The sequence below is a fragment of the Nicotiana tomentosiformis genome, chromosome 2 (genome assembly GCF_000390325.3).
Source record: "Nicotiana tomentosiformis chromosome 2, ASM39032v3, whole genome shotgun sequence".
In the NCBI taxonomy this organism is placed as follows: Eukaryota; Viridiplantae; Streptophyta; class Magnoliopsida; order Solanales; family Solanaceae; genus Nicotiana; species Nicotiana tomentosiformis.
In genome coordinates, this window is record NC_090813.1 from 103,643,107 (window position 1) to 103,653,658 (window position 10,552).

Consider the following 10,552-nt stretch of genomic DNA (forward strand, 5'->3'; position numbering starts at 1 on the left):
GTAGAACCATTACCGAATATGGTTGTTGTACTATGTCTCTTGTACCTTTGATATTAAGAGTGATTCTGTAATGTTCTCAATCACGATTTCTATAATTTTTTGGGTCCAATAACCAGACTCCTGATTTACTTAGTTGATGTAACTCTTTAGTTTCCTCTTCCTTCTGATTAGCCTTTATGTAGACTTAATCTATCTTTCAATCTGCTGCTCATGGTATTAGTTATTACTTTAGCCTTTCATGGGCACTATGGAATATCCATGATACAATCTCCTAACAATTCAATCATTTGTCTATGACGTGGACTCAATTATTTCTTTTAACTTATACTAGAGTCTTCTACGGTTGTATGATTGTCAACATAAATGCTGCATGGATAATACTCTGAAACCTTAAGTGCGTTCATAACATAACTAACTTATGGGTATACAGTGATATTTAGATCCCATAATCTATGTATTTACTTACATTGGAAAAAAATTACTTACCTCCAATAGTTAGGTGAAAACCCATCTCTAAGAAGCTCCAAAATCGTCCAAGAAGTGAAAGAAATGAGTCAAAAATGGTCTAAGTCCCGTATTAAATGAACTTCACTGCCTCCAGTAATTTCACATATGCGGACAATGGGCCGCTTATTCGGAATGCTCCAGCCCCAGCACTGGCCGCACTTGCGGAAAGGAAAGCGCATTTGCGAGCCCGATTTTGCGGCTAGGCTCTCGTATCTGCGGCCCAGGCCTGGCTGGTCCTCTTCGCACCTGCGGCCCTTCCCCTGCAGAAGTGAGGGCGCTTATGCGGAACCCTTTCCACTTCTGCAGGCCATAGTCAGCTCGCCCAAAACCGCTTCTGCGGCCACATGATCGCACCTGCAATCTCGCATCTACGGCCAAATGCTCGTAGATACGGGCTGTGATGACCCAATATGTCATCTTTAATTTTAAATATTCATTTCTGTATTCTGAGACCTCAAAAATTACTATTCAGCATTCCTCGACTCGCATGCATAGTTCGTAAATTTTTCTATAAAGTTTTTATATGAAAAATTGATTAAAATGTGAAATAGAGCTTTAAAACTCAACTAAATTGACTTCGGTCAACGTTTTGAGACAACAAACCCGTATCAGTGTTTTGACAATTCCGGTAGGTCCATATCATGATTTGGGACTTGGGTGTATGCCCATAATCGAATTCGAAGGTCCCTAGCTCAAATTATCAGCATTTAATGGAAACCAGAAATTTAAAAATTTAAGAATTCCTAAATTTGGTCATAATTGGGTTTTTGTTGATACCGGGTCCCGATTTAGGTTCCGAGAGTTTGATAAGCTTCGTAATAATATTTATGACTTATGAACAAAATTTGAAGTTATTCCGAGGTATGTAGGCACGTTTTTTGTTAGTTTTTGAAAAAAAAATTAAAAGATTTGATTTTATAAAGCTTGAATTTTTAAAGTTTGACAGGAGATTTGACTTTTGAGAAAATGACCCCGGAATGGAATTTTGATAATTTCAATAGCTTCGTATGGTGATTTCGGATTTAGGCGCATGTTCGGATTTGGATTTGGAAGTTCGTAGGACAATTCAGCGCATTTTGGTGAAATTTGATCGGGTTCCGGGATGCGGGCCCAAGGTTGACTTTTTAATTTTTGGTTAATGATGTTAGCTTTATCATTTGAAATCATTTCATATGTCTTTAATTAATGATATTAAGTTATTTTGGTTTAGATTCAAGCCGCCCGGAAGTTGATTTACGCAGAAAGGGCTTATTAGAGGATTGCAGTCCCAATAGCCACGCCCTCCAATGGGTTATTTTGAGTGTGGCGACACCCGCCATATGGTGAGGGATTGCCCCAAACTTAGGAGGGGTGCACCTCCGCAGACTTCTAAGCCACCACATACTCCACCGGGTCCTCAGACTATGATTCTAGCGCCAGCTACCACCCTACCTACTCAGCCAACTCAAGGTGGAGGTCGGGGAGGTCGAGGTCGCCCTAGAGGGGGAGGTCAGGCAAGATATTATGCTCTTTCGGATCGTACAGAGGCAGTTGCTTCTAACTCTATCATTACAGGTATTGTTCCGGTCTTTCATAGAGATGCATAAGTATTATTTGACCCAGGCTCTACATATTCCTATGTGTCCTCTTATTTTTCCCCGTATTACATCTGGAAAAGACTTTTTATACGTGAGATGTATATATGATAATAACACATAATTGTAATATATTTCGGAATAATACTATTATCGATTATAGTATATACCAATTAATGCTATCTATTACTAGATAGTATATATAATGTATACTATACTGGATTAATATATGTAAGTCAATATATGAAAGATAACTATAGGTTCCACATAAACCTATAGTTAAGAGCATGTATGATGTGACCAGTATATGTATGATACCTATATAGACTATCGTATTTTACCTGATTTATTTGCATATCTTCTTTATATGCTAGATTGTTGATTGAGCTGAATACATTGAGAAAATATGTGAGCACCAAGGTGGTTTTATCTGTGATATCATTATTTGATCATACTTATGCTCTATACTTGTTGGAATTCATGAACTGTATAGGTGATAGTGAGTATGATTTGAAATTCTTGCTTTTATTACCTCATTGAGGTTAGTTATGATATTTATTGAGTACATGGGGTCGTTGTACTCGTACTACACTTCTGCACCTTGCGTGCATATTTGGGAGTTGATGTTGTTGTGTATGGTGGGAGCTGGCATTGAAGATGTACATATCTTCAGGATATCGCTGCTACTCGTCCTTGGTACGTTTAGATTTTAAGTTCTGTTTATGTATATTTCAAATAGATGTTGTATTATCCATACCAATTATGTAAATCTAAGTCTTAGTGGCTGGTGACTTGTACTACCAGTCCTTCCATTATTGTATAAAAGTTCAGTTAATTCATCATTGATTTCTTATTAATTTCAACTGGTTTTTGTTGACTATTAGTTGGCTTACCTAGGGAGTTGGGTTAGGTGCCATCATGGCAAGTTGGATTTTTGATCGTGACATTATCACTAAGGGTTGTGACTAGTAAGGTTTATTAATAAATCTAAAGAATAACGACCAAGGGTTACTTTGAGTGAAAGGCAAGAGATGTGGTCGACATTCCTTTCCCCTTAGTTGTAGGGGCTCGTTCTATTTTGATTTGAATGGGCCGGGGCTCCCGGGGTACATATGGACGGCCCTTCGGGTGTCTCGGTGATACAAACAAAGAAAAGATGATGGTTTTTAGCATACCCTTGAATAAAAAGCCAATCCTTACCAAAGGAGGAAATAGAATAATCTGCCTTATTTTTTCCTTCTCGTTAATTCCCCCCGACAATCAAGTTGCACTTCCTTCTAACAAGTGGCTGAGAGTTAGCAAGCAACCTTGGCCTCTTGGTAGGAGTTAAGTTTTAAGACATAGGAGCTTTAGTACCATGGCGTTAGCTCTACACTGGTCATAATAAGAAAATATAAGGACATTTCAACATCAAAATGAGATTGCATTTATTCAAATCCTACAGATGTGTTACAACTCCAGAACATTATACAAGCACGACGTCGGGAGAGGCAGTAAGGGTTTGTGCTAATGATGTTATTGATAAATAAGTGCGAATGAACACTTGATACATAAGTAGCCAGTGTGAGAGGTAAGTTAGGACAAATGGCATAACCTAAGAGGTGTTACACAGAATATAGTAATGAGAATAGACCAACGAGCAGTTTGCAGTTGATTCAGGAAGAGCCTAATTATGGCTAGACAAGTGGTCATAGATAAATAAATCGATCATGAAAGATAATCGTAGTGAAACTAGCATAGGGAATTCAGTCGCACAGATACGAGATCGCAATCCTTGAAAATATTTCGGATAGGAGTTGGGGTAGTTAAAGGTACCATTTAAATTTCACGAAAATAAGAGAGAGTGCCACTAGGGAGACACTCAAAATTTGATTTCAGAAGTAACCCTACGAGCACAAGGTCATGGAGGTATGTAACTAAGGATATTTATAGGCGAGTAAGAACATGGAAAATTCCTTTGGGTATACAATGTAATAAGCTCACAGCTTTACAAGAGACAAATGGTCTCCCCGAAGTACTACAATGAAAGACTAGTTGAGGAAATAAGGAAGAAGGCTTCAACCTAAGCATAGTGACCTAAAGAAGAAATGATCTTGTAACAACAGTCTTACTATAACATTGTATGCACTCCATAAAAAAGTGGAACCTACCGTGGCTAATGAACGGGAAGTAAAAATCAAAAGTTATATTTGAGATCATATGAGTTACAGGAAATTTCAGTATTCGTGGGCACTAAGATAAGCCAAGCATTCATGCAGCAAGTGGCAGAACGACCGGGAAAAGTAAATGCTCATGTTTAAAGGCAAATGAGAAGGCACAAAAAGAAATCTGTGGTGCTAGCAAGTTAAGGGAAGGCTGCGAGTAGTATGAATAGATATGTGTAGATTGCAAGCTAAAGTATCGTACAATGATAAGGTTTTAGGTAGATAGGAGTAAGGATAAGAAAAGATGAGTGAGAAGGTGACAAGAATAGGTAAGGCCTCGGGATTAAGCCCATCAAAACAAGAGAGCTCATGGTTTCCGTAAGTTATAGAAAGCTCAGTATAGCCTGAATGAACTCGGACTAGTCTAAGACTAGGAGCACGTAGAAATGATGGAATGTTGCATTGGAAGTAGAATAAGGGAGTAATTGTGATTTATAAGAGGATGATGTTTAGGCCTTCGATTGAGTAATGATTCATCTTATGGGGGCATTCTAATCTCATGCAATTGATGAAATCCAGACAGAAGATTTAATGGCATGCTGGAGGAATATCTCTGCCACTTTGTAACCGGGTCACAAAAGGACTGGGTGAAGCTTCTGGATGCTGCTCAACTATGTATCAATTCTCAAAAGAGCTCTAGTTCCAACAAAAGCGCTTTTGAATTTGTTACCAGACAACAACCGCTACTCCCACACATTGTGAATGCACCAAACATGTCAAAATATCCTCGAGCTGCTAGCTTCTCAAAAGAATGGAAGCAAAATTTGGAGATAGTGCGGAGCTATCTTATCAAAGCCCAAAAGCGGATGAAGATGCATGCTGATCAAAATCGTCTCTTCGTTGAATATCAAGTAGGAGACAAAGTGATGGTCAAAATCCCAAAGTGGTACTTGTTTGCAGTGGTCCATGACCCCCGCCTATTGCACAAATATATTGGACCCTTGTCCGTTGAAAGTCGTATTGGGAAAGTTGCATATCGGGTGGATAACCCAGCTTGGTGGAAAATCCATCCTGTTTTCCATTTCAGTCTCCTGAAACCTTTTTCGGGAATATATGTAGGATCATTCACGGATCCAACTCACAGCACCTAGTATACGATGCCCCAATTCAACCGGGAAAAGTCTTGCTGAAGCTATTCTTTATGATCGAGTGATTCACGCCTCAAGGAAACATCACCAGGAGTTCTTGGTGAAATAGCATGGATGTGATGCAGAGGAGAACATCTGGGAGAGGGGAACAAACCTCAAATCCTACAAGAGCCTACTTGATGATTATCTTAGAGGCAAGTCGCCGAGAACGTTGTTTATTTGGTTGTTAAAATCACAAACAGCCTTGATGAGTATCTTAGAGGTTTATTTACCCCGAGCTGGCTGAGCGGGTGGTGAAGTAACTGGTACAGAAATCATAGCCTGACCTCTCTTCTGAATTGGACCTTCCAAAAAGATGGGGACAATGCCTCTTCATATGACCAAACTCTCCACACTCAAAGAAACTCCGCTCCGACAATGGCGGCTAGCATTGAATCGGACCCTGAGAACCAGAATAACAACTAGAAGGACCTGATACATATGAACCCTGAACTGATAGAGCGCGAGATGAACTCTGATCTGGGAGGTCACTGAGAGATGACTGACCCAAACGAGCATTGTATGAACCATGGCTAGCTGATGCAGCATGATGAACCGGATGAGCCACCTGAGCGGGCCTATAAGGGTGACCCTGGCTTTGGTGGGACTGTCCTCCAGAAGAAACACCACTGAAACCACCCGAAACACGAGGCCTCTTGGCCTCCCTCTCCTCACGCTCCTGACTACAAACCTGCTCTAGCCGCCTAGCAATATTAACCATCTCATCGAATGCACCTGATGCAATCTCCCGAGTCATGATGAAGCGCAGTCCATAGCTAACGCCATCAATGAACCTTCGAATCCTCTCTCTCTCTCTCTCTCTAGGAACCAACCAGATCGCGTGACAAGATAACTATGAAAATCTCATCTCATACTGGGTCACTTACATACCCTCCTGGCGTAGCTGCTCAAATTTCCTACACAACTCCTCCATGCGGGTCTGTGGAACAAACTTCTCTAAGAAGAGAATTGAGAACTCATGCCACGTAAGTGGTGCAGCGTCGGCTAGCCTGCTCAACTCATAGGTCTCCCACCATCTGAAAGGTGCCCCCGACAGCTTAAAAGTAGTAAGTAAGACTCCACAAGTCTCCAAAATACCCGTCGTGCGAAAGATCCACAAGGCTCTACTAAACCTGCGCCTGACTCATGAGACCTATGTAACATAGGCTCTGATACCAACTTTTCACGACTCAAATCTTAACATGTCATGATAGCGCCTATCACAGAACTAGGCAAGCCAAAAATCACAAAATAACTACACATTTTAAATGAAAGTATATTGTAATAAGTTTAACAATGAACAATCTCATAAATAACTGATAAGACAATTATGACTCAACTACAAAATCCCCCAAAATCAGGGTGTCACCGAGTACATGAGCTACTAAGTGTCAACACAGTCAAAAATTCTAATACAACTGTTTGGAAAGATAGAATAGTGCTAAATAAACTGAAAAGAAGGAGAGTCGAGGTCTGCGGATACCATAGTAGCTACCTCAATAGTCTCCAAGTAGATACTTCCCCAAGTATAGAAACACACTCTGACTTTTCCATTTTTCTTCGAAACCGGCACAATGTTGGCCAACCAAGTCGGATATTCAACCACTTTAAGAACCTTGGCTTTGATATCCTTAGTGACTTCCTCTTTTATTTTCAAACTCATATCCGGCTTGAACTTTCTGAGCTTTTGTTTTACCGGTGGACACCAGATTTAAAACTGTTACTTACCTCAACAGTGTAGAACTCCTTCTCCGGAATGCTCTTTCCTCTCGAACCGACCTCCAAATGACCTGAATCTAGCCACAAGCAATAAAATATGATCAATCTGAGCTAAAGAATGAATCCCATAAGGAAAATATCAAATTATAGGCCAAATCCCAAAATTCACTCAAACCCAGCCACCAGGCCTACGTCTCAAAATCCGACAAAAGTCACAAAACTTGAAAGTCCATTCACTCACGAGTCCATACATATGAAATTTATCAAAATCCGACATCATTTGGTCCCTCAAATCCTTAAATTAAACTCTCCAAAATCCCAAGCCCTAACCCCTTATTTTCATCCCTAAATTCCACTAATTAGATGATAATACAATGGGAAAACACCATAGATAGGAGTATTAGAGCTCAAGAAACTTAACCCCAAAAATATCTGAAAAAAATATGATAGTTCAAACACAAACCCTCTCGAATTTTAGTCAACAAATGTAAGAAAATAACACAAAAATAACAATATAGAAAATTTGTCAAACTAACTTTTTTATATGAATACATATTAATTATATCATGTATAGTTATGAAAATTAATTATTTAATTCTATTATACCCCTGCGAGGTCGCAGATGCGGACCCAACTTCGCATCTGCGAAGCACCAGCACCAGCTCTCTTCTCCGATGGAGGATCGGGTTGCACGCCGCAACAGACTTGATTAAAAATGAATATATTGTGAGAGCGGGTTGCATGCTGCAATAGAATTGAATGTGAATATATTGTGAGAGCGGGTTGCACGCTGCAACTGAATTGATGGAAATGATAATTGGTTATGACTGTTGAGTTGGCTTCAATTATTATAAATGAGTTACTTGATTTATTTTTATTATTGTTGTTGTTTTTAATATTGCGTACATGTAATGTAAGTGACCCGCCTTAGCCTCGTCACTACTTCGTCGAGGTTAGGCTCAGCACTTACCAGTACATGGGGTCGGTTGTACTGATACTACACTTTGCACTTCTTGTCCAGATTTTGGAGTTGGTCCCAGCGGCGTACCGTAGACTTGCTCGGATTTCATCTATTCAGAGGAGACTTGAAGTATAACTACACGGCGTTCGTAGTTCTGAAGTCCCCGTCTACTTTACTTTAGGTGTGTGTTTGTTTTCAGACAGCTTTATTTTATTTAGACCTTTATTTGTATTTATTCTAGAAGCTCGTGCACTTGTTACACCAATTCTGTTATGGTATTTAGACACCGTTGTTTTTATGGATTATTCACTATATTTTAGACTTTACTTCCGCATTTGTTCTTTGTTATTAATAAATTTAAATATTATTTTAAAAAATAGATAATATTATTCTAACGTTGGCTTGCCTAACAAGTGAAATGTTAGGCGCCATCACAGTCCGAAAGTGAGAATTTCGGGTCGTGACACCCACCCAGCCCGTTCACTCTTCGCGTTCGCGGTTGTTCCTTCGCGAACACGAAGAAGGAAACCAGATGATAGCTGAAGCTAAATAAAAACCAGATTTTCTAAGTTCCAAGCCACTCGTAGCCTATCCGAAATTCACCCGAGCCCTCGGGGCTCCAAACCAAACATGTACAGAAGTCCAAAAATATTATACGGACTTGCTCGCACAATCAAAATACCAAAATAACGCCTAAAACTATGAATCGGACTTCAAATCAAATGAAATTTTTAAGAAAACTTTAGAATTTCTATTTTAATACCCGGACGTCCGAATGATGTCAAACCAACTCATCATACTCTCATTTTAGAACCCTAAACTCGGTAGGAGTCGATTTGGAAAGAGGATTTTCATCTACAAACCTTGAGTAAGTAATTCTAATCTATTTCCAACTATATTTCATCAATATATCTTAGATTTTAGCATCAAAATCATGTGAATCAAAGTGAAAAATTTTGAAACTTTATCAGGTTTTAAAAAAATAAGAATTTGAGTTTTGAGAGTCGATTTCCACTCGAATTTTTAAACTTATCACATATATGAACTAGTAGGGTCATGGGTAGTCGAAATATACCATTGGACCGGAGTTTTGACTGGATGGGTCTTGGATTGAATTTTGTTGACTTTTTGAAAAAAGTGTAAAGATCATCTCGTCCTTCTCTTATACTAATTCTGTTAACTTCCATAGGACATAAATGAGATGGGTGTCGCCATTTGTATGTATCTATGTTATTTTTGAAGGTAACTCAAAAGGCTTATGTGCCTCTGCCTGAATTTGTAAATACTGATAATTTTCATTAACTGGGCGCCTTGTACCCTTTTTCATCTTGTTTCTTTTACTTGTTGAAACATGTATCTATCTTCTGAATCTCTCATTGCCTTTCACCATAAGGGTAGATAGATATTCTTGCCTTAAGTTTCCTTATCAAGAGGCTTACATGTCTTAGTACACACATGATCTACTGGAGACCTTACATTTACTCATCATAAACATCATGAAAAATCGAGTTGAATTTAGTCATGTAGGATTTTCATCAATGGTACTAAAAAGTAATAACAAAAAAAGTGACCTCGGAATTAAATTCTGATGATTCCAATAGCTCTATATGGTGATTTTGGACTTAGGAGCATGTCCGAAAAATTATTTGGAGGTCCATAGAGGAATTAGGCTTGAAATGGCGAAAGTCGAATTTTTGAAAAGTTTGACCGAGGGGCTTACTTTTTGATATCGGTGTCAGAATCCAGCTATTAAAAATTTCATAGCTCCGTTATGTCATTTATTACTTGTGTAAAAACTTTGAGGTCAATCAGACATGATTTGATAGGTTCCGGCGTCGTTGGTAGAAATTAGAAGTTTCAAAGTTCATTAGGCTTGAATCTATGTGTGATTCGTGTTTTAGTGTTTTTGAATGTGATTTGAGGTTTCGACTAAGTTCGTATGATATTTTAGGACTTGTTGGTATATTTGGTTGAGGTCCCGGGGGGTCTCAGATGAGTTTTGGACGGCTAACGGATCAATTTTGGACTTTGCATTCCAGCTGAAGAATGCTGGTTTTCTGTCACTGGTTTCCTTCTATGGGATCGCGTGAGAAGGCCCACGATCGCATAGGCTTGTTTGGGCAGAGGTGAAATGGTTCTACGCGATCGCGTGAAGGCAATCGCGATCGCGTAGGCTTGTTGAGGCAGTGACGATTTTGTTCTTCGCGATCGCTTGCAACTGATGACTCTTTGATCAGGTTTGGTGTTCATGGGCCCTAAAAATATTATTGTTGCATCAATAGCAATATGGAAACTACAAACCATTTATTTTGTGATGGTGATGTGGCTCTAAAAGTTTGGAAATATTTTCAAGATGCTTGTGGATTGTCTATTAACTCTGTTGGTGGTATTCAGGCCAAATTCATCATATGGTGGCTCATCAAACCACAAAACAAAGTTCATGACATGATATTGCAATGT